This window comes from Urocitellus parryii, chromosome 13 (assembly GCF_045843805.1).
Source record: "Urocitellus parryii isolate mUroPar1 chromosome 13, mUroPar1.hap1, whole genome shotgun sequence".
NCBI classification, from domain to species: Eukaryota; Metazoa; Chordata; class Mammalia; order Rodentia; family Sciuridae; genus Urocitellus; species Urocitellus parryii.
Genome location: NC_135543.1, coordinates 25323102 through 25345593, shown reverse-complemented (window position 1 = coordinate 25345593; position 22492 = coordinate 25323102). Strand labels below are relative to the sequence as shown.

The window sequence follows — 22492 nt, the reverse complement described above, 5'->3', positions numbered from 1 at the left end:
CTCATAAAATGCTGGTGGCCCTCAAGTGCTACTGTTTGGAGGAGGCGCTCCTCTCTCTCTCTCTCTCTCCCAGAGAAAGTCCCCAATACAGAATTTCTTGTAATCTATCCAGTGTATTGATCTCAAGTACAACTTCAAGTTTGGTGGAAAATCCATGCAGCCATTTCCACATGCAGCAGCAGACAAATAGGCAGAAATTTAATTGTATTTACAGAGGCGAGCGATTCTTTATTGCATTCTGGTTCTTTGCATCTGGACCGTTCATGAAGCTATTACAGACCTTTAGCTCCTGACCAACCTCCCAGCCCTGCAGACCCAGGCCTGTGCTGCACTCCCTGCAGGCCCAACTAGGTCCCAGGAGGGGCCTCTGGCCCTGGTCCTCCTCCTTGGAAAGGCCTGCCTCCTCCACCCCAGGTCAAGTGTCTCCTTCCCCAGGAAATCTTCCCTCCTCGCCACCCCCACCCCCCGCACCCAGTTGGTTGGTCAGTACCAGAGGCGGCCCATGCACCCTTCCAGAGAGCTCTTTATTTGTCCCACAAGTAGATGTCTTCTCTTTCCACACTGGGAGCCCCTCCAAAACACAGCCTAGGCCTGCTGGCTCTCGTGGCCTGCTCAGAGACTGCAGGTGATGCCTGGCCCCAGGTGACTAAGGCTCTCAGGCTGGCGGAGGGATTGTCCATATGTCTGCTCTTAGTTTAAGATGCTGTAACATGGCCTAGATGAGGATCTACTGTTCTAAATAGCAGCCAACTTAGGGCTGTGTGAAAGCACGCCTTCCTTTTCCCCAGAGGAGTCCTGCTCTGCCCACTCACCCATCCGCAGGCCAAGGGAGTGACTGTCTTGTGAAGTCAACAGGAATGTCCTCCACTCGGAGGACAGAGCCAGGGTTCCAAGCTGCCTCCTTCAATCTGATGCCTTATATTGCCAGGGTCCAACCCACTCAACAAGAGTCACCTTCCAGAAGAACCCAAAGCTCATTCCCCCCAGGTCTTGCTTCTTTTCCCTACTAGGGAAACCTGCCCACTGGCCAGGAACACTGTGAAACCACACAACCAAACGAGCAAGATTCATACTCACAAGCACCGACGCCTTAGTCTTCAATTTCAGGCCACCAGCTTTTCGGCCAACCTGCTCATTTCCTGCAAAGAGAAGAAAGGGACAGAGAATCACATTAGCATCTGCTCTGGGGATCCCTCGGCCCTTTCCTGGCCGACCTCAGGCTTCTGCACCTTCTCTGCATTCCCACTCCCAACAGCAAGCATCTTCCCTCCCTGGGAACACCATGTGCTCGCTGGGTGGGCGCCCCCACTGCCGCCGGCCTGTAGGCTCAGCCCACGCTGCCTCCTCCCGCTCCCGGCGCCGTGCCAGTCTCAGATTGACCACTGCCTCCAATTCCCTGAAGGCGCTGGGCTTCTTCCCACTCCGGAGTGAGGCCTCCACTTCTGTAGCATGGGGTTGCCTAGCAACCCTGCGCGCGCTCCGAAGGCCCTCCTAAATTGGACCTCACAGCACAGGGCATCTCCTTGTACAGCTGCCTGCATCTTAACAATCTGGCCCTGAATAATAACACAATGGTAATTGTGTTCGTGGACCCCCAAACTACATTTAAATAATGTTCAAGAGCTGACACCAACCAACAAAGGCCAGAAAATGCATTGCGGAGGTTGACGACGAGGCCAGGCGGGAACGCTTGGTGCGGGAGGGAGTTGACACCAAAGACTTGAGTTAATGACAATGCCAACCTGCACCGCGACTTCTCCTGCCTTCTGCCGGAGTGTGTCACCGTTTTAATGTGTTGTAATGTGAGTTTGGGCAATTAATGTGCAGAAGTAGTGACGCTCGGAGACAGGATGCCCTTTAGCTCTGCTGACACCCGCGTGCATTTTTGGAGGGAGCTGGGGAGGGGAAGATGGTGGATGGGAAGGGGAACTCTGCCTGAGTGATTTTTCTTGGCTTTTAGGATTGTGGCTAAATACATTTAGAAGGGGAGGGAAAGGACTCATCAAGCAAGAGTTCAAAGCACTTGCTACTTCAGTAAGGGACCAATGCAACGTGACTGATGTATTTTAGGATAAGAAGTGAAGGCAAAGGGGTCTCGGCACAGGTTCCAGCACAGAGTGAGGGGGCTCAGCATGGCACAGGGAAGGTGGCGTGCATGACAGACCTGCCTTCCGTCTGTAGCCCTAGCAGAGAAGAACACGCACCTCTGCTCAGGTGCAAGAGTCTAACGCAGGCGCAATAGCCAGATGGCAACCTGCTCCTTGTGGAGTGACAGCAGGGCCAGGGGATCAGGCCTCAGCATTTGAAAGTCTGGAGCTTTTTTTTTTTTTTTTTTTTTTCAGTTCAAAAACCTCCCATCAGGCAATCACACCTACGTTCAAACACACACATCCACCTAAAGCATTATTTACAACTGCCAAAGGACCAGGAAAACCAACGTCCCTCAGAAACTGAAGAGGTAAACCAAATGTGGTACATACATAGGAGGGAACATTATTTGACCTAAAAAAAAAAAAAAAAAAAAAAGGAAGGAAATTCTGATACGTGCTACACCATGAATGAATCACCAGGATAGAATGTTGAGTGAAATAAGCCAGTCACAAAAAGTCGCCCTGTATGATTGCAATTTTAGGAGTCAATTGGTAGAGACAGAGTGGAAAGGTGGTTGCAGGGGGATAGGGGTGGGGGTAGCTGTTAGTGTTGAATGAGAGAGTTCCAGTTGGGGAACATGGAAAGTTCTGGAAATGGGCAATGGCAATAGTCGCACAGTAATGTGAATGTATTTAACACTAGTGAACTGCACACTAAAAATGGTCAAAGTGGTAAATCTTATGTTATATGTATTCTACTTCAATTTTTAAAAATCCCCTTGCAACAACAGCACACCAGGCACAGCATGTCTCTAAGAAACTTCCGTCCTCTTCATCTTGGAAATCAGAGTGGACAGTGTCACTCACAAGCTTGGGCAGAAAGACGATCACCAGGACTAAAGGACACACTGCAATGTATGCAATACACAATTAATCACTTACAGATTTCATTAATTTGGAAAGGTCATTAGTGCTAATAGCTTCTTTGAGTGAGGTTGAACAAACTGCAAGGGTAATTTGTTTTTGGCCAGGGAAACCTGTGGCTCATAAGCATGGTGTTCAGGCTGCGAAATCTCACACTGAGGTTGGAGCATTGAGAGACAGGATTCTCTGAAGTCTAGACACCATCACCTTCTAGAACCTGGCTTCCTTCCAGGGAGAGTACTCTCTGCATGTCCCCAACCAACTTCCTCTCCACATGGGCTCGTGGGCCCCAATGATACCCTCAATCTTACCCTTTGCTCACCCTCTGCTCCCTTTCTGGGCAATCTGACCCAATCCTTCTCTTCTGGGCTCACATCAAATCTCACGTCTCACGGACTTTCCGGATCCCCCAACATTTCTTTCTCTGAATGGCGTAGCCTGCAACCTAGCCCTTGCTTAGGTACTATCTTAGGTCCATGGACTGTCACTCACACCTCTTGTGTGCCGTGGGCTGAACACAAGGTGGGCTGCTCGGCTGCCTTGCCTGTTTTCCCTGGGAATGCTGAGCACAGCTCCCTTGCCCAGGGTACAGAGCACTTCTGCTGGCTGCAGAGCCCTGGAGCTAAATATTCCAGGCAGGCTTGCTGTTCCTTCCAGCCATTTAGAGGTGCAACTCAATGTGTGCAATAAACAATTGAGCATTTACAGATTTTATTAATTTGGAAAGGTCATTAGAACTAACAACTTCTCTGAGTGAGAGTGAATAAATAGCATGGGTAATTTTTTCAGTGTCCTGGATTTTTTTTTCCCTTGGAATAATGTGCTTTAAGTCTCAAAAAATAGTGTTGCCAGTAAAAGAAGAAGAAGAAGAAGAAGAAAAAAAAAAAAAAAAGACCTGGGAGGAACCCAGCAAGAGCTCTGAACAAGCCTTGCTTCTCTCTCTTCCCATCTATAAATGGGGACATGATCTCAGAGATCTTTCCAGCTCAAACAAATAACAAATTTGCAATTGGAGGCAGCTAGCAAGACTTTCAAGGTCACAGTGGCCCTCGACCCCCACCATCTTACCAGGTGCTGGGCACCACTGTGCCTCTGGGTAGACGAGGCGCCAGGCACACCCTCAGCCAGGACAAGGTTCTCAATCACTCCAGGGGCCTTCCCAGACACTGACCTGCGCTCTGGCAAAACCTAAGCCTGGTTTGTCTGGCTCTCGTTCCATCATTAAGGAATATTTGAGACTAATGACTTGTTTTCTCAAATCTCCAGGCATGGCTGGAAATGGGCCAAAGGGCATCATCCAGGCTCTGTCTCCCCAGCTCTTGGCTCTGTGACCAGCGGCACTGTCTGTCAAGGGCCAGCCGCTGTGGGACAGATGGTCCTGGTTCTCCCAGACAGGCGAGATGAAATGGAAGCAGCATTCAAAGAGCAGGAGCTCCGGCTCCAGGCTGTTGTCCCGAGGAGAAGCAGTTGGCCCTTGACCAGACGGTGCTGTCAGCTCAGGCTTTTTCTGACATCCCTCTGTTTCCCGGTCATCATCCCCTCTTTTCTTTGCCTTGGAGGCAGTTAGACATAGAAAAGTGGGAAGCCAGGGTCTGTCTGCAAATGTGTGGCCACAAATACCCATGTCTGCACCTCTGGGTGGCTTGTGGCTTTCAGGAGCAATAAAAAGACTAACAGTTGTGAATTCAAGCTATGTGACTGACAGCAGCAACACCAATATTAACATTAATATGATCTAACATTTGGGGGATGCTTTAGGATTAAGTATCTTCCCAGGTAGGTAGAATAGCTTTGACCCATTAATTGTGAGTATCTGCTAAGTCCCCGGGTCTCTGCTACTTGGTGGCAATGCAGACGTGAGAAGCTGTGCTTCCTACCTGCAAACTCCTCCCAGGAGGGCTTACAGGAAGGAGGCTTAGAGGTCTGGGGTCACCCCACTGCACCTGGGAGAAGATGAGTACATGGCAGCCACCCAGCAGGCATCTGTGACTGGGACCAGGGCTCTTCAGTGTTGAAGGGTGGCAGCACAAGCAGATACCTGCCCTGACAATCAGTTTGGGGTCAGAGGCCCCAGGAGACTCCCTCAGGATGGCCAGATGATGGTCCCTTTGGCAAGGTCTACAGCTGGCCCTGCCACTCAGCAACTCAGCAGCTGTGTGACCTTGCAAGTGATTTAACTTCTGTGCATCAGATTCTCACCAGCAAAATAGGCACACTAACAATACCTACCTCTAACTTCACATGGATGGAGCAAGAATTAAATCAGAAAACGGAGGGCACACTTGGCACTGGGCCTCCGGTGAGGCCAGTGAGCCTAGCTTCTCCCTGGGAGGTCAGCCGTGTGCAGGGAGGATCCTGACTGCTGTGCTCACTGCCAGGTCCCCAGTACCTGGCGAAGGGCCAGCGCAGAGTGAGCGTTGATGCTGTTCCATGGAAAGTACTTTGGGGGCTAGTGACAGCCCAGCACTGGAGGAAGAGCTTGGTGTGATGGGTTGTCACTGTGGGCCATCCAGCCTTGGGCTTGGAGGGCCTTGGGGTTGACCAGCAGAGGGTCTCTGGTGACAGGGCAGCAGGACTGCTCCTAGCAGAATCCTTTAGAGGCTGTGCTGGGAGGATTGCAGCTTGCTTTTTCTCTGATGTTAAATTAGCCACCTTAGGAATGCAAGATGGTAGAGAAACATGCTCACCTGCCCAAATCCCCAAAATGGATTTGACTGCCTGACTGGGGGAGCGGGCACACCCCTGCAGTTACAACCAGAGGTCATTCCCCATTACACAAGGTCCCTTCCCTGGGTTCTCATTGGCTGAGCACTGGGGGGGTCTAGAGCCTTCTAGGTTTGGCAGTCTCCTACTGGGTATTTAAACCTTTAGTTGCTCTCACCTCCCCTGGTCCCCTTAAGGTGGGAAGGCCTTTTGGGTTGAGAGCATCTTGCAATTTATCTCTGTGGGTCAGGCCAGTCCCTCCCCCTGTTTGTCAAGGGGCAGTGAATTGCTGGTCACTTTCCACTCTAACTCTCCCCTCCTGCTCCTCTTCTTACCTTCCCATTTTGCATTTAAGGCCAAACACTGGATTCTGAAAATGGACCACCAGACTTTATTTCTCACAGTAGAGTCACTTTGGAAGACAGCGTGGTGGAGCCTTCCAAGGCTAAACACGGGCTTATTGTACAATCTAGAAGCATGCTCAGAGATTGGCTCAAATGGACTGAAAATTCATGTCCATGTTTAAAACAAAAAATCCATGCAGATATTTATGGCAGTTTTATTTATGGTTTTGGTTTTTTTTTTTTTTTGGTTGTTTTTTTTTTTTTTTCGGGGGTGGGTACCAGGAATTGAACTCAGGGGCACTCGACCACAAAGCCACAATCCCAGCCTATTTTGTATTTTATTTAGAGACAGGGTATCACTGAGTTGCTTAGTGCCTCATTTTTGCTGAGGCTGGCTTTGAACTCATGATCCTCCTATCTCAGCCTCCCATGCCATTGGGATTATAGGTGTGCACCACGGTGCCTGGCAGCAGTTTTATTTATAATTGCCCCAAACTGAAAGCAACCAACATGCACTCTCAATAGGTGAATGGATAAATAAATGATAGTATATCCAAATAACAGAATATTATTCAGTAATAAAAAAAAACAATCTGTTCTCTTCTCAGTGAGAAGACACAGAGGAATCTTAGAAGCATACTGCTAAGTGAAAGAAGCCAGTCTGAAAAAGCTACCTAGTCTATGATTCCAACTATGTAACATTCTAGAAAAGGCAAAACTATGGATGCAATATAAAGATTGTACTTACCAGGAGTCAAGGGGTGAAAGGTGAATACGTACACAATAGGGAACTAAGCGCGGGGCAGAGACTCTAGAGACTCTACTGAAAGACGAATGTGGAGACCTGGGTGACATGCTCATGGTGGATACATGTCCTTGCACATCTGTCAAAACCCATAGAACACAGAACACAAAGGTGAACCCTAATGTAAACCCCAGTGTGAACAACGACTCCCCAACATGAGTTTATCCAGTGTATCAAAGACACCAAACCTGGGAGACATAAGATAATAACCCAGGAACCTGGAGGCGTAAGGAGAGAGGGGTGTGTGGGTCCCCCTGGTCTTCCTGCTCCCTTTTCCTGCAAGCCAAGAACTGTCCCTCACTGGATGGGTAGGGGGCTTGGGGAAAGCCCAGCTGATGTCTGTAGAGAATGAACTGGGGTCTAAACCATCCCACTTAGTCTCCCAGAGCATGAGGCCAGTTTGGTCTGGTCTGATTGAGGGAGAGAGAGAGAGAGAGAGAGAGAGAGAGAGAGAGAGTGTGTGTATGTGTGTGTGTGTGTGTGTGTCCAGGGACATGCTCTTCTACGGCAACTGAATCCCCCTTCAGTCATTGCTTTGGGGTGATGGCCCTTGGAAGTCCGAGTTTCTGTGACCTTGGCCTAGATCTTAAAATAGCCCTGAGAAAGAGGGAAGGCTGAGCCCTGAGCCAAGGTCCACAGTAGAGCCTGGGCCAGGGGAGAGGAGAGGAGGAGAGAAGAGGAAAGAGGGGGAGGGAGGGGGCGGGGCCTGACTGAGGAACAAAGGTCTAATCTCCCTGGTCAGGCAGCTTCCCTGGGTTCTTGCTCAGTCAAGCACATTTTATTTTCTCTGGCCTCTGGAGCTGTTCCTGGGCCTGGCAGATCTGAGTGAGGGCCTCCAGCAAGGATGGTCCCGGAGCTGGGGAGAGAGGGCAAGCCACCCAGGCCTGCCCCAGCGCCCCACCGCCCCTGTGGTGGACAAAGAATATTCAGTGTCACAATATTGAATGAGTTTAAATATGGAGAAAAGAAAAAAAAAACTTCTCTATAGGATACAAGGAAAAGAAATAAGTCTGAGGTATCGGGGATCTCGATCTCAGAGGCAGCAGGACAGCCTCCCTGCGGGTGAGGGCTGGGGGAGTGCTGTTTGCTGAAGTTCACCAGAGGGCTCTCTGCTGATATCATCTGCGGAGGGAGCTTGGGAGGTGCGTGCTGCTGTGGAATTCGCCTGGGTGGTAGCCCCAGCCCTGCTTCCTGGTTCTGCTGCCAAGTGGGGCTGGGATTTTTTTGAGGCTGCCTCTTGGGAAAGTGCTGGAAGGGGAGCCAGAGGGAGGGATCAGGTGGGATTCCCAGCTCAGAAGTACACAGGGAGGCAGGCGGCCCTGGCTGTGACTGCGGCCTCCCCTGGGTGCCTCTTCTTGCCTCTGTTGGTCTAGTCTTTAGTCCTATTTCCTGGTGGTCTGAATCCTGTAACATGCCTTCAGAACCCGCTTTCCAGAATGTTCTACCCCCACTGGTGTGCAGCATGATAGGAATACTTAATGCCAGCCTTTTGTTCTCTCCAAGAGGCATTTCTAGCCTCTTTCAGGTAGAGGAGAAAGCTGTGTCCTTCCCACTTCACACTTTAAAATGTATCACAACTCCCACAAGAGCACCAGTGACAGGCGGAAACTGGGAGTAGACAGGTGTGTGAACGTTTGGAAAGGGGAGGGCCCACCAGGGAGAAGCTCCTCAGGAGTCATCCCCTCGGCTCCTAGGCTCTTCCTAGGACTAGATCCCACCCAGAGTGGAGCATCAGGAGATCATCCATGTTTATCTCAAAGCAGGTCTCTTCTAGAGCACAAGGGGACACTGTAGATGGCTACCTGGGACAGTGGACAAAATAACTCAACAGAGTCAACCAGGATGTGTCCCCCCACCTTGGGGCCTTAGGAAAACTCAGCACTCCTCTGGAGCTGCCATGGCATGACATGGGGAGATGTCCCCTCATGCACCAATTCCCCTCTCAATAGGAGGTGTTGGGAAGGATCCAGAGGGAGGCAGCCAGCACAGCATAGGCCCACGGAAGCACAATTGCCTCACGGAAAATGTGAGCACGCTGCTTGCGGGGCTCTGTGCACTCCAAAGATCCCTTCAATCCCACCTCCTGCAAGGAGTTTGGGGGACACCCTTTACTGGGTCACCTCATATCCAGATACCCTGTATCTGGGACATCCCGTGAGCAGTTCGTATCTCATGTGCTTCAGTTCCTCCTCCCTGCTCCCCTAGCAGATCTGGAGGCCAGGGACTGCCATGTGGTGCTGTCTCTAGAACTTCCTGTCTTTCCCTCCCCAAAATCAGCCTCCTACCCCAGAACCTTCACTTCTCTGGCTGAGAGTTGCTGGAAAGAGATAAGCTGACCTGAAGTCCCACAATCCCCCCTTATTGCTGGGACCCAGGTTCTAGAAGGTGGACATTGTGGTCCTGTGGTCTTCGCTGTCACAGATCATCCTGTTCAGGTCCATCGCAGGCGCGTTCATAGGGGAACCTGCTGCAGGGTGAGGATGGCGGGTGAGGTTGTGAAATCAAATCCAGAAAGGGGGTCTGGGAGAACTGTGTGTCCACAGCTCAGGGGACCTTGACCGGTGGACCTCAGTGAGAACTGAGGATGGGAGGTGGTCCATGAAATGAGCTGGGGCAGGTGGGGTGCTCATAGGGAGGCCTCCCTGGAGGCACAAATAGTGAGCAGAGTCCGGAGGGGTGGGGAGGACACAGAGAGGTAGGGTCAATGCTGTAAAGAAAGGAAGGAACCCAGCAGGATGGAGCAGGGCAGTGAGTTACCAGGTCTGGATGGAGCAGGTGTTGCTGGTCCGTGCAAAGGAGAGCAAGAGATGCAGCCTTGATACAGAACTGGGCTGGGGAGCTGTGAAATCACCCATCCCCACTGCCCTGGTGCAGGGAAGGAAAGAGTGAAGAGCAGGAGCATTTGGCTCGGGGACCCCAGAGAAAACTCTGGGAGAGACAAAGAGACTGGCCCAGGCTGAAGCCATCTCCAACTTTCTTTCTGCTTCCTCTTGGCTACTTCCAATTTCGTCAGCTCTGAGGAACCCACCCAGCTAAGCATCCACAGCCCAGAAATGAAACCCCTTTCTGCATACCAGGCTCTGATCCAGAGGGATGGGAACTGGTTTCCAGGAGCCAGAGCCCACCGTCTATGTGCTGCAGTAGAAGGTCTGCTCCGAAACCCAACAGCATCTGGCAGGTGCCTGTACATTCAGTCACCAAACCTTCAAGGCCAAGTCAAGGCCTTTCCTTTGACTTTGTAGCTCCTGAATAGAATTGTTCTTACTGTCTTTGTGTATAAAATCACTCACATGTGACATTGCCTACAATTCCAATTTCAGTTGTCCCCCCCCACCCCAGTGAAATGAAAAATTAAATATACTTGCAAAATAATCTGAATGTAGGGCTGGGGGGGGTAGCTTTGTGGTAGAGCCCTGCACAGCATGTGCAAGTCCCTGGGTTCAAGCCCCAAAACTTGGGGGTGGGGTGGGGAAACAAAGAAAAAGAAGGAAAAATATTACTAGATCTTTTTGGAAATGTCTCCAAACTTTCATAGGTTTTTTTTTTAACCTTCATCTAACTCAACATCCTTTTTAAAAATCCACATTTTAAAAAGTCTTTCATAGAAACAACCTTTTCTTTTTCTTTTTGCAAATGTATTTAATTCGCTTGCATATTATTTAATTAAACTGTATAATTACAATAACCAGTTTCACTGGCAAAAACAGGTTTGAAACTAAGCCAGCAGCGCCCAGGGAAAGCATTTGGCTCAGCTGGTGAGAGCAGACACAGGGGACGTTCTGGACAGTGGCCTTCCTGTCTGAGCGCTCCTCCAGCTGCGGGCATCAGTCAGAGGGAGTGGAGTCAGCGCATATGTTTGGCAAGAGGGCTGGCTGTGGTTTAGAGAGCATCCAGCTCTCCCCTTAGCAGGGCCCCAGTGAAAGCTAAGGTGAGGTAGGGAGGAGGTCTTCCCTGCCCCCACCTCATTCAGGACTCACCTGGTGCCACCTCCTCCCAGCTCCGCCCCATACACCTCTGCAGATGCCGTCCCTCCTCCCTCCCACACCCGAGTTCCCCGCTGCAGCTGTCTAGGAAGGATCTGGCCAACTCTTCAGCCAAATGTGCCAGTCTTTGCAAATGATGGCATTTCTTACAAAAGTGAATTTTTTCTAATGATATGAATCAGGCGTCTGCAGTAGGTGGGGAGGAGCTGGGTGTGGGCGAACATCTAGGAGTCCCTCAGTTACACTGCGCCATGCCAAACTTTTGATCATGTCCAACTGTGCCACAGTTTTGATCGCTTCCCTTAAGAAGATTCGGCTTTGGGCTCACCTCTGTCTTTCATTCCTCATTCCCAAATCCCTGTGTGGGGTGGAATGCTCTTGCTCTTAGCTTCCCTCATCAGTCATTTTCTTTATATCTAGACTTTCTTACCTCATGGGTCACACAGAGCAAAAGTTAACATTTAACTCAAATGCCATTCAGCCAACCAGCCAATCAACCAACCAACTGACCCATCAATCCCAAGTATCACTAGGCACCAGCAGTCAAGAAGACAGAGGAAAATGCTCTCCAAAGAAATGCATTCTTAGTGGACATTGGCTATTTTGAGGCATCCACCACTCATCTCCCCTTCTTCTTAGTAAAAGAATCCTAAATTTTTTCTAGATTATCACCTCCCCCGCCCCCTACCCCAGCAACTGAGTTTCAGGGTAGGCCATGGTTGATTTAAGCCAATCTGTTCATTTTAGCTCTCTGGCCATGGTGGATTGGGCCAATTTCATCATATAAGAAGATGTCTGTTGTGGGTTTCTGGGGGAGAAACAACTTCAGCAGTGGTGACGGAGAGAGGGAATGCAAGGGCTGGAGTTTACACTGGGCAGCTACTTTGTTACCAAAAGAGCCCAGAGTGCAGCACTGAGCTAGTCACAGAAAAACAGAAATGGAAACCTGATTAAATCCCTCCTAAATATCACCCTGTTTCTGAACTTTTCATTTACCTCAGTCAATAAATTCCCTTTACCAATTTCACTTATTTAACTTTTTAAAAAAATTAACTAGATGAACAAATACGTATACATGCTTTGAAAAATCAAAAATAATAAAAATCTAACCATGAAAAATATTTTAGCTCCCTTCACACTAAGTCCCAATTTCTAGAGATAACAACTCTCAAATGTTTTAGCCATCTCTTCTGTTCTTTATTGCCATATTTCTAAATAATATGATGTATTAGTCAGCTCAGGCTGCCATAACAAAACACCACAGATTGGGTGGCTTCAACAACAGAAAGGTATTTGCCACAGTTCTGGAGAGTAGAAGTCCGAGGTCAACATGCTGGCTGATGGGTTTCTGATGGGAGCTGTCTTCTTGGCTGTCAGAGGGCCATCTTCTCACTATGTGCACACAGGGAGGGGAGGGCAGGCTCTCTGGCATCTCCTCTTTATAAGGACATTCATCCTATGGGATCTGAGCTCCACTTTTATGACCTCATTTAGCTTTGACAATGTCCTTTCCAAATACAGCCCTCCTGGGGGTCGGGGCTTCAATATATCAATTATGGAGAGATACAGTCCAGCTCGCAGCACGAGGTATCCTTACTGTTGTCAGATATTACACTCCTCTGCATTGTGTCTTAGTGTCCCGTAATGGAAATGAGGTTTTCTCTCCCTTCTGGTCCCATCTCCACCTCCATTAAACACACAGTTCTGTTCTCTGTGTCTTCCTACCATTTTTAGTAAAATCAACTGTCGGTGCGCACAGTGTGGTGATGATGTAAGTGTTGTTCATGGATGAGCCACATGATAATATTTCCTTTCTTGCATAACTTTTTAATTTTTGCTAGTGTTAACATGGCTTGGTATGCACCTGACATCTATTTACATAACAGCTGACGGCCAGAACTATTAAAAGCCCTTCAGAAGCAGGTTGGCATGTTGGGGATCCATGGAACCAAGTGGGGAGTCATGCCCTCTAGAGTTCCTCACCTCCAGCTCCAGTCTGGACCAAGTGCTCCTGAGCCTAGCACTCAGGATGTAAGAATTCACCTGGGAATTCCACCTGGAATTCTCATGTCTTATGTCTGGGTTCTAGGGCTGCTCTAACTAATGACCACAAACCAAGAGGCTTAAGACAACCTCAACTTATTATCTTCTGGTTCTGGAGGTCAAAGGCTGAAATGGGAGTCATGGAGCTAAAACCAAGGTGTTGGCAGAGCTGTGTTCCTTTGAACCCGGGGGTGGGGGGACAGGTTTCCTTCACTCTGATCTGCTCTCCTGTCTCCCTCTTTCCCTCACCAAATCACTTGTGATTAAACTGGGTGCACCTGGCTGACCAGGACAACCTCCCATCCCAGGGCAAGCTGAGCAGCAGTCAGCTCTCCATCCGCCATCTTGAATCCTGTTGGCCATGTAACCCAACATTTTCATGGGCTCTGGGGATTAGGAGGTGGACATCTTTGGGGGTCATTATTTTGCCCATCCACCCTCCACACACACACACACACACACACACACACACACACACACCATTCTTGGTTTTGGTTTACTCTTGTTTCAAGGTACAAATCTTCCTCAGGTGGCTTCCTGAGAAGGGACATCTAGGAGGTACAATATCTGAGACTGTGTCGACCCGAAAAGGCTCGATTCTCCCTCTCTCTCCATGGTCCATTTGGAAGTGAACAGAGGACAGTGAGCCAGAGGCCATGTTTCTCTGGAAGGTTGAAGGCACTGTACCCAGGTCCTCTAGACACCAGGGACACAATGGGAAGTCTAAGACAGTTCTGTGTTCAAATTTCTGTGTGTAAGGCATCCGCTTTTCCCTCTCTGAAAGTTTTATAAACACTTAGTATTCTGCAAGTCCACAGTGGCCCTTGAGATGGGTCTGTCCATTCATGGTGCTCGTTTCTGCCGTTTGGAAGCCAGTCCTTGGAGCTTTCTTGCAGACGTCTCTGATAAATTCCTCCTCTCGGAAGCCTTTCTTCTCTGCTCTGGGAGTCCTCTTGCTGGCCTCCTGCCCTGGCCTCCTATATCCTTAGATTTTCTATCCCAGTTTCTATGTCTCCTCTTCCAGCACTCTGGTGAAGTCCTTCAATTCTCTCTCTCTCAAACCTTCTACTAAATTTTTAATTTCTGATATTTTATGTTTAATTTCTTAAAGTTCTCCCTTATTCTTTCAATGTTCTCTTTTTATAACTTCCCATTCTGGTTTTATGGCTGCATTATCTCCTCTTATCTCTCTGAAGATATTAATTATAGTTTTATGGACGTTTTCTTTCACTCCTGGACTTGGCCCTATTCCTTTTGGCTCTTTTTTATTTATTTTTTTGTTTACTTGTATTTTCTCTGTCTCTCAGAGGTTTCCTTTCTACAGATACCACATGATCTTTGACTGACATTTACACTTAAGAGCAAGACACTAAAAAGTTGGTGATTTCTCTGCAGGGGTTTAGGTAGGGATCTCGTAATTTCTTTGGGTAAATGTACGTAATTCTTGTTTTCTCCTGGGCCAGCAGATTATTTGCAAAGGACCCTTCCAATCACCTGCCTTGGAATTGCCCAGGCTGTCTGTACTCTTGGAGCCCAGGATGGAAAGTGCTAGAAGTCTCACCCCCAAAGGTGCTAATTTTAGATAAGTTCTTTCATTCTGAGTACAGTGCTCAGACTTTCCCTCATTGTGTGCAGCATCTGAGTCCAGACCTTCTCAGAATGGTTTCCTCTGGAAAAGCAACCTCTGGTCTCAACCAGGGGGAAGCAGGGGTTGAGAAGGGGGTCTGGGGGCCAGACTCTTAGCACAGATTTTCAACAAGTCCCAAGTTTTCAAGTCCATTCCTCACGTCACCTTCAAAGAACCTAAAACTCCCAGTTCTGCTCTGAGGCACGTTTGAGGAAAGGGGCGGGGGGGGGGTGCGAATGCTTCAAGAGCCTTCTCTTCAGCACCCCGACTTGGGTTTCTGCTTTCCTCTCTGTTAAGTGGACATCCAGTCGCCCCCCACAGACCTCCCAGCCTCAGTTCTGTGGACACCCCTGGCCGGCTGTCATCTATTCTCGTGTTCTCATTGTCCTTGTGAAGCTGGGCTTTTGTCAACGCCCTCACTGTCACCTGGTGGCAGGGTGGGGCGATGGGGAAGCGGCAGAGACCAACACAGGTGGTCACATCACCACTCAGAACTCCGTGGCCTTTCCTGCTGCTCCAGGGGCGCTGGGCCTCAGCTGTGGGCAGACACACCACCCTGCCCACGCCAGCCACGGCAGCTGGTTCCCGACAGGCTGTCAACTTCAGGGTCCACAGGTCCCTCCCCAGGACTCACGCTGCCTCTGCCTGTGGTGCCAGGAGCTCCTAGCAGGCACCACTGGCTCTTGTCACCAGCCCTCAGCCCACATTCCCACACTCAGCTCCAGTGGGCGCCCTGACTGGGATCCCCTGGCCCCCACAGGCGGGGCCTCCACCCTGCCCGCACACATGGGGTCTCCCCAGAGACTCTGGGAGCCAGCCTGCTGGGACAAGCCAGCGCACATAGACACAGGTGGCCCTGATCATCCACATCTCCTGGCTGGAGCCCTGGTGCAACCCGTTTCTTCATGTCAGAAACAACAGCCACGAAAAAGGGATTCCTTCCCTCCCTCAACGCCATGTGTAAGACCCAGCCAGCGACTAGCTCCTGGTAGGCCGCAGAAGAGGCACCTTTTGTGTCCTAGCAAACTGGATCAAAGCTCCTCTGTCGTCCACTCCCACGATGACATCACCCCTGGCTCTGTCCTGGCCCTGGCATGGTCCCTGTCCCACGCTCTGGCAAGTTCCCTACAGAGCTGTGACTCATGGCTCTGGGTTTTCCATGCGCCTCCTTCTGTCCCCTTGCTGGAACCCTGCCCCTCCTCCCGCCCACACTCCAGGTGGCCTGCTGTTCCTCCATCTTTCCCAGAGCCACCTCCTTTACCTGGCCCCAGGTGCCTCTTTCTTTGAAGGATTTGTTATGAAATACTCCAGACAGGCAAAAAGGCAAAAAATGAATACAACGAACACCTGCTTACCCACCACCCATGGCATAAAGAAGAGGCGGCTCCCCCGAACCCCAGGCCCACCTCTCTCTCTGACATCACATTCCCTCGCAGCCTTTGTTCCATTCTGCCTTGGAAAAAGCCCAGGGAGCTGCATAAATCCAGGACACAACCCGCTGTCACCTGTCATATTCATGTTTTCGCCCCACCCACCAGCCTGTCTTCCCCCTTTGTCTCTACTGCTTCTTTATGGGAGTGGCTTGCTGAAGTCCCCATCTAGGTCAGAGTCACAGGAGCAGGTCAGGTGAGTTGTACCAGGAACTATTACCCAGGTGGGGGAAGCAGCAGGTGGGACCAAGGTGCTTCTTCTCCCCCGAGGCCGTGGGTCCCTAGTGGGCTGGTGCACGGGCAGGTACCGGGGCTGGGAACTTATGGTCTCTAGGGACCAAGAGGTGCTTGCCCAGAGGCTGCACTGGAATCTGGGGGATCTGCCTGTGCAGGGGGCAGGAGGGGGAGCTGGGGAGGCCCCAGGATCACGTGATGAATTACAGCCTGAACTCGAGGGTGGGTAACAGTGACAGAGGCAAAGAGGACCAAGTTGGGACCTTCCAGATGAGGGATGGCAAGTCAGGAGACACAGGTGGGGTGCCAAAAAAAGGAGCCCAGGGAGGAGAGGAGGGAGAGCAGCCCCAGACGAGGCCAGCTCTGCAGGTACCTGAGACCCTCTGCTGAGACCCCTCAGGGAGAGTGGTGAGTATTAGGGAGCCCTTTGTGACTGCGTCCCCTCCCCACCCCACTCTACCACACATGGACTGTGGAGTGGGACAGAAGGTGGGTGCTGCTGACCTTGGCACCACCTGTGCAGAGGCAGAAGACGGGCCAGATACCCTCTGGACAAAGACTGCCGCACAGGCAGGAGCTCATGGGGGCTGGTGCCCACAGCCCTGGTGGGGGTTCAGGGGTGGGGAAAGGCCCCCAGACCCCCCAGGAGTTCATTGCCTGCAGCCCACTGTGCCCTGGCCTTGCCCCCACCTGCACCAGGCCATCCCTCCCAGCAGCCACCAACCTCCACCCCTTGCTCACACCCGCTCCGGGCCCGCCCAGGATTGTCAGGCCCTCTGTCAAGCATGGGAAGCCCAGATGTCTGGCTTGGGTGCCTCCACCCTGAGCGTCTTCGCCCTTTCCTGCCGGAACCCTCACTTGCTGCCTCCCACTCCCTTGCTCTCCTCTCAGGGTCCTCACTCCAGCAGGGCACTGTCAAGGGCAAAGGGCTCCGTGGACACTCAGCCTGCCTCCCAAGGGCAGTCCTGGCTCCAGGTGGGATCTCGGCGGGTGCAGGAGACCAGGACAGGCGCCAGCACTGCACACAGGCAGGCCTCACTCCAGCTGAGCTGGAGGGCCACACGTACCTCTGGGAGGTCCTTGCTTAAGCCCCTGTGAGGAGAAAGCTGAACGATGCTGAGAATAAAATAGCAGTTTGAGTCCGTTTGGGGACCACTCGGAGGTGTGGATGCACCATCTTTTCTTCTGGCTCCCGACACACAATTTTGGAAATGCCAACATCAGGGACCACTGTTCTGTGGAACTGCTTCCAGATGTCCATTCTCTGCAATGCCCATGACACTTTGTGACCCTTTCTGGGGTGACCTTTGAGCATCACCATCCTTTGGCAGCTAGAGCATCAGCCCATCCCCGCCCCACAGCGGGGGTGCCCCTGAGGTCTCACGCCCAGCTCTGCCATAGCAGTCATCCCACCACTGAATAAACAAATCCTGGGCAGATCCTCATACTCCAGCCCCCAGCCTGGGCCTGGCATGAGGGAGGTGCTTGGTGGATACCAGGTGACCTCCGTGTTGTCTTTGCATTGCTGGATTGAAAGGAAGGCCTCTGAGTACTGGGCATCTCTGGTACCCACAATTTCTCTGTGGACTTTTCAAGTGAGTCTCCTAGAGCTTTGTGCATGGGCTCCTGAGCCTGAGCCAGGTGCTCAAACCATCAGCCACATATGTGACATATGACATCGCCCATTCTCTCTGCAATGCCCACCCATCTTTTGTGTTCCGTCCACCTCTGATTTATACTGTAACAACTCTACCAGGCCGCACCCTGGGGTGGTGGGAGATGGAGAGAGGATCCTTGCATAGCAGCAGACACTCTGGGGTGGAGGCCTCCCCACCCCAACTCTTCCCATGCCCAAGTTTTCATTCAAGACCAATCTCCCTGTGAATCTTCCCAACTCCCATCCCAGCTGGATCTTTCTAGCCAATTCCTCACTGCTCTTTCTGTCTTCACCTCCTGCTTCTGAGGCAAGCCGTAGCTGGGCTGTGCCACACAGGACAACTAAGCTCCCTTTATCATTTCGCTGGGAGGCAAGGCCCAGGTGGAGTGGGAAGGTGCGTGTTGGAAGTCTTGAGCTCATTGGTGTTAGATAGAGCCAGGAATCCTTCCTCTTCTTGTGGCTTGAGCTTTGCCTCCTTATCTGCAGCACAATTCCTGGAAGACAAGGGCCAGGCTACATGCCTCGCTGTCTCCCTCTTAAGAGCCAAGCACAAGGGCTGCCCTGACTTGGACCTTGGGGAACGTTTGCAAGTGGTTGTGTTTTGTGTTCCAAGGCATAAAATTACCTCCACACATGCACTCCTGGGTACTGGTACCAGCCTCCTCTCCTAACGCATCCCAGTGATACAGCTGCAATCTATGCCACAGTCTCCCATGGGAGCCCTGATCCTCAGAGGTGCAGAGGGAACCCATATGTTCAGGCTCCTTTGGACCCGCAGGTGATTTTCATTTGGCCTGCTGCCTGACTTCTCTCAGTGTCCAAGTAAAGAGGTAAATCCTCATTGTAATGATGGCAAGGGTCTGTAAACAGTAGAAAAGTAGCCCAGCTAAGGGTGGGTAGGTGTGGTCATGCCTACTGGGAGACCAATGACTGAGGACTTCCCTCTTTCCTCTCCCTCTGCTGCGGGGAGATTTTCAGAAGAGCCAGTGAGCCTCTATGGAAGTCCAGCCTTGTGCCGAGGGGTTAAGGGCATCCTTCCCCCAGTGGATTACAGTTGGTTAACACAAGACTAGAAATAATGGGTGAATCTAGCAAAGTTGCTAGGCATAGGTCAATGATGGAAAATCAATTGTATTTTCTTTAGACTGGTGACAAACATATGGAAGATAAAATTGTAAAAGTGCTGCTTACAATAGCACCCCCTAAAGTTGAAGGCCTAAAGAATAAATTCAGTGAACCTGGCACAACCTCGAGAAGTCGGAAACAGTGCAGAGAGGAATCAAGACTTCAATAAAGGGTGGTACTATATTGTTCATGGATTGAAACAATCAATGGTGTTAAGATGTCTATTCCCCCCAATTTGCTCTATAAATTCAATGCAAGTCCAATAAAAACCTTAACACGTGCACATGTGCACCTGTGTGTGAATGGAGAATCTATGTGGAAATGTGGGAAAGGACCTAGAATAGTCAAAGCAGAAGCAGCAAAGTTAGAGGAATCACACTCCTGTTGAGCCACAGTCACAAGCAGAGTGGGATAGGTCCAAGCAGAGACAGAGGCCAACAGGACAGAAGAGAGTCCAGAAATCGATGCATTTGCATGTAGTGACTCAGGACAAAGGAGCTGCTGGTCTGTGGGGAGGTGGGGGGATTGTGTTTACAACAAATGGCGCTCAGTCCGATGGGCAGCAATATTTTTAAAAAATGTTGGCTTCTGCCTCACACCAAAGAAAAATTAATTTGAGATGGATCATAGATCTAAACATAAATGATAAGACGATAAATCTGCCAAGAGAAAAACTTGGACCTTGGAGGAGATACGCTCATGACCTTGGGTAGGCAAAGAAGTCCCATCAGCAGGACAGAGAAAAAGGGCCAAGAAGCAATGAAAAGACTAATTGGAGTTTATTAAAACTAAAAAACCCTTCTGTTAACCAAAAGATACCATTAGTAAGCTATAAAGTGAGAAAGATGTGGCAGAGAACTCATACATAGAATATATCAAGAATGATTATGGACAAGGGAAAAACAGATTTATCAATTTAAAAATGGGAAAATGTTTGCACTTGGCAAAAGAGGATATCCAAATGGGCAATAAATACAAAATCATGCAAATGTAAAATAATCAGGCCAGAGTGGCATGTCATTGCACCAATCAGAACAGCAAAACAGAACACCCAGCGTGGGTGAGGATGTGGAGCAAAGGGAACTCTCTTAGAATTACTCTCAGACTTCTTCGAAAGATCATTTGGCAATACTCAAGAAAGCTGAATGGACATGCACCCTGCAATCCACTCCCAGCTGTAGGTCCCAATGACATTAACATTTACCAAGAACCATCATTAAGACTCCTTGCAGAGGGGCTGGGGTTGTGGCTCAGCAGAAGAGCACTCGCCTCGCATGTGTGAGGCCCTGGTATTCGATCCTCAGCACCACATAAAAATAAATAAATCAAGGTATTGTGTCCAACTATGACTAAAAAATAAATATTTTTTTTAAAAGAAGAATCCTTGCAGAAACAGAGAAATGAAAAGTTGTACTGCAGTTGTGTACAATGAATCAAAATGCATTCTGCTGTCATACATACCTAATTAAAATAAATAATTTAACTAATAAAAAAAGTTTAAAAAGAATATACTCATATACCTTGAAATATATTTAAAACAACCTTATGAATGGCCATACCAATTATATCTGTGGTCTACCACGACATACACTCTATCTTCAATCCTAAAAACTTTTAAAAAATTATGGGTTGAATGATGTCTTCCTGATCATTTGAAAATATTTACTTAATTAAGTTCAAATGTTTTTATTATTTGTATTAACTCTTTGTGAATAATTTCGTCGTGTCCTTTACCTGTTGTGGAAGGTTGCTTTTCTTTTTCATATTAAGTTTTGACAATTTTCTTTATATTAGATGACAGAAACCCATTGGTCCTCTTATGCATCAAATGCCACTTTCTTTTTATTTACCTATTTGTTTGGTTTATGATTTTGAAATAAATGCATTTTCATATTTGACAAAAAAAAAAAGAGAAAGAATCCTTGTGGAAACTTTTCCCAATATCATCTCAAACAAGAAATGATCCAAATGTCCATCAACAACAGAAAACAAAAATGTGGTATGGTCACACCATGAGCATTGTACAGCAACAGAAGAATGAACTGTGGCGTACTCTACAACATGGACAAATCCAAGTTCTCCAAATGGTCCAAGTTCACCAAGCTGTACATTTAAGATTTGGGCACTTAACAAAAAGATGGGAGGCTGTGTGCATAGGAAGAGGCCAGGACTGGAGCCAGAGGAGAGAAAGGGACTAAGGCAGTAAGGAGAGGGATAATGAGGGCTGAGAGCTGACCTCGTGGCCTTCCTTGGGCCCCAGAGCCTTCGGGGACAGAGCTGGTATCCCAGTAAAGAGGTGAATGCATTAAGGGTCAGTCCTGAGGATAAAGGACCTGTTGCCACACCTCGTCCACTTTGAAAGGACAAACAGGAGTGGCTCCCGTGCTTTTGGAGTTTGGGCCCTGACATTGCGCAGCCTCCATGGAGACTGGACACAGAGGCCAGCACCTGGGGCCAGAGCAGTTTCTGTCCCTGCCCCTGGTTTGTGTCAAGCGTTGGCTGCTCTAGAGGAAATTAACAAAAGAAATTTTCTTTTCTTTTTTTTTTTTCCTTTTTTAAAAACTGGGATCTACAGACTCACTTCTAACTTCGACTTATTCCCCAAGAGGGGAAGGGGGGTAATACCTCGGCTGGCTCAGAGCCTGGAGCCTTACCAGATAAGGGGATGTGGCTTTACGTTTCATTTAACTCCTGCAGGCTCCTTAGCACTCCCACCCACTAAATATGGAATGTGCCGCCAGCCCCAGGAGGGCTTTGTCAGCACTTCTGCTCCTCTCTGCCACAGCTCCTTGGCCTGATCTCGAAGCCCAGCTCAGGCACCCTTCCCCACTCCTCAGATTCAGAGATTCAGTGGCAGCAGCAGGGCTTCCGCAGGCCACTTTCTTATTTGCTCTTCCTGTCTCCGTTTAATTTGTGATTTATTGATATTTGTTTGCTTTTAGCAAACTGGCAATCTGGCTTTCCTCCCCAACCCCAGTCACTTCTATTAGGGTGGCTCGGGAAGTCTGTTTGGCTCCGCTCTCCATCTGTCCCATGTACAGTGTTGCTGTACTCCATGTTATACTGTTTAAAAATAAAGTCGAAAAAGTAACAACCAAATAGATGACAGCCTGGCAAAAACAGCAGCTGTTGCCCATAAGGCAAAATAGAAAATATTCTCCTGGATGTATTTATAGAGGGATGGATATCACAGAGGGAATATAGGGAAATGCAGATCAAAACCATAGCAAGAGGGAAGAGGTCTCAGCCAATGCAGTGCCATTTAACCTGCTCTGATGCAGAGGAGGTAGAGGATCCCCAGGCTGGCACCTGTTAACTCCAGCCCTCAGGCTGAAAAATGGGGACATGCCAGGCTAATGAGTCTGAAGAGGATCACCTGAGTTTGCATCCTGATCCAGGTACCTGCCAGATGCAAGTCAAGCCAACAAGTCCCCATGTTGGAGCAGCTACGATAATGATTTTCCCAGGAATTCTGCCTTCAACAAGCTTAAAATGTAGTTGAACTAGCAAACCAGAGTGTTACCAAA

At 49.5% G+C, this 22492-nt stretch overlaps 1 protein-coding gene across 1 annotated transcript in view; it reads right to left on the bottom strand.

Annotated features, from left to right (window-relative positions):
- Positions 1–22492, bottom strand: part of Zbtb7c (zinc finger and BTB domain containing 7C) — a 260400-nt gene that overhangs the window by 139476 nt on the left and 98432 nt on the right. Inside the window, exon 2 of the mRNA XM_077792360.1 lies at positions 1078–1139. The gene's annotated coding sequence lies outside the window, so the exon portion shown is untranslated. The remainder of the gene's footprint in view (positions 1–1077; positions 1140–22492) is intronic.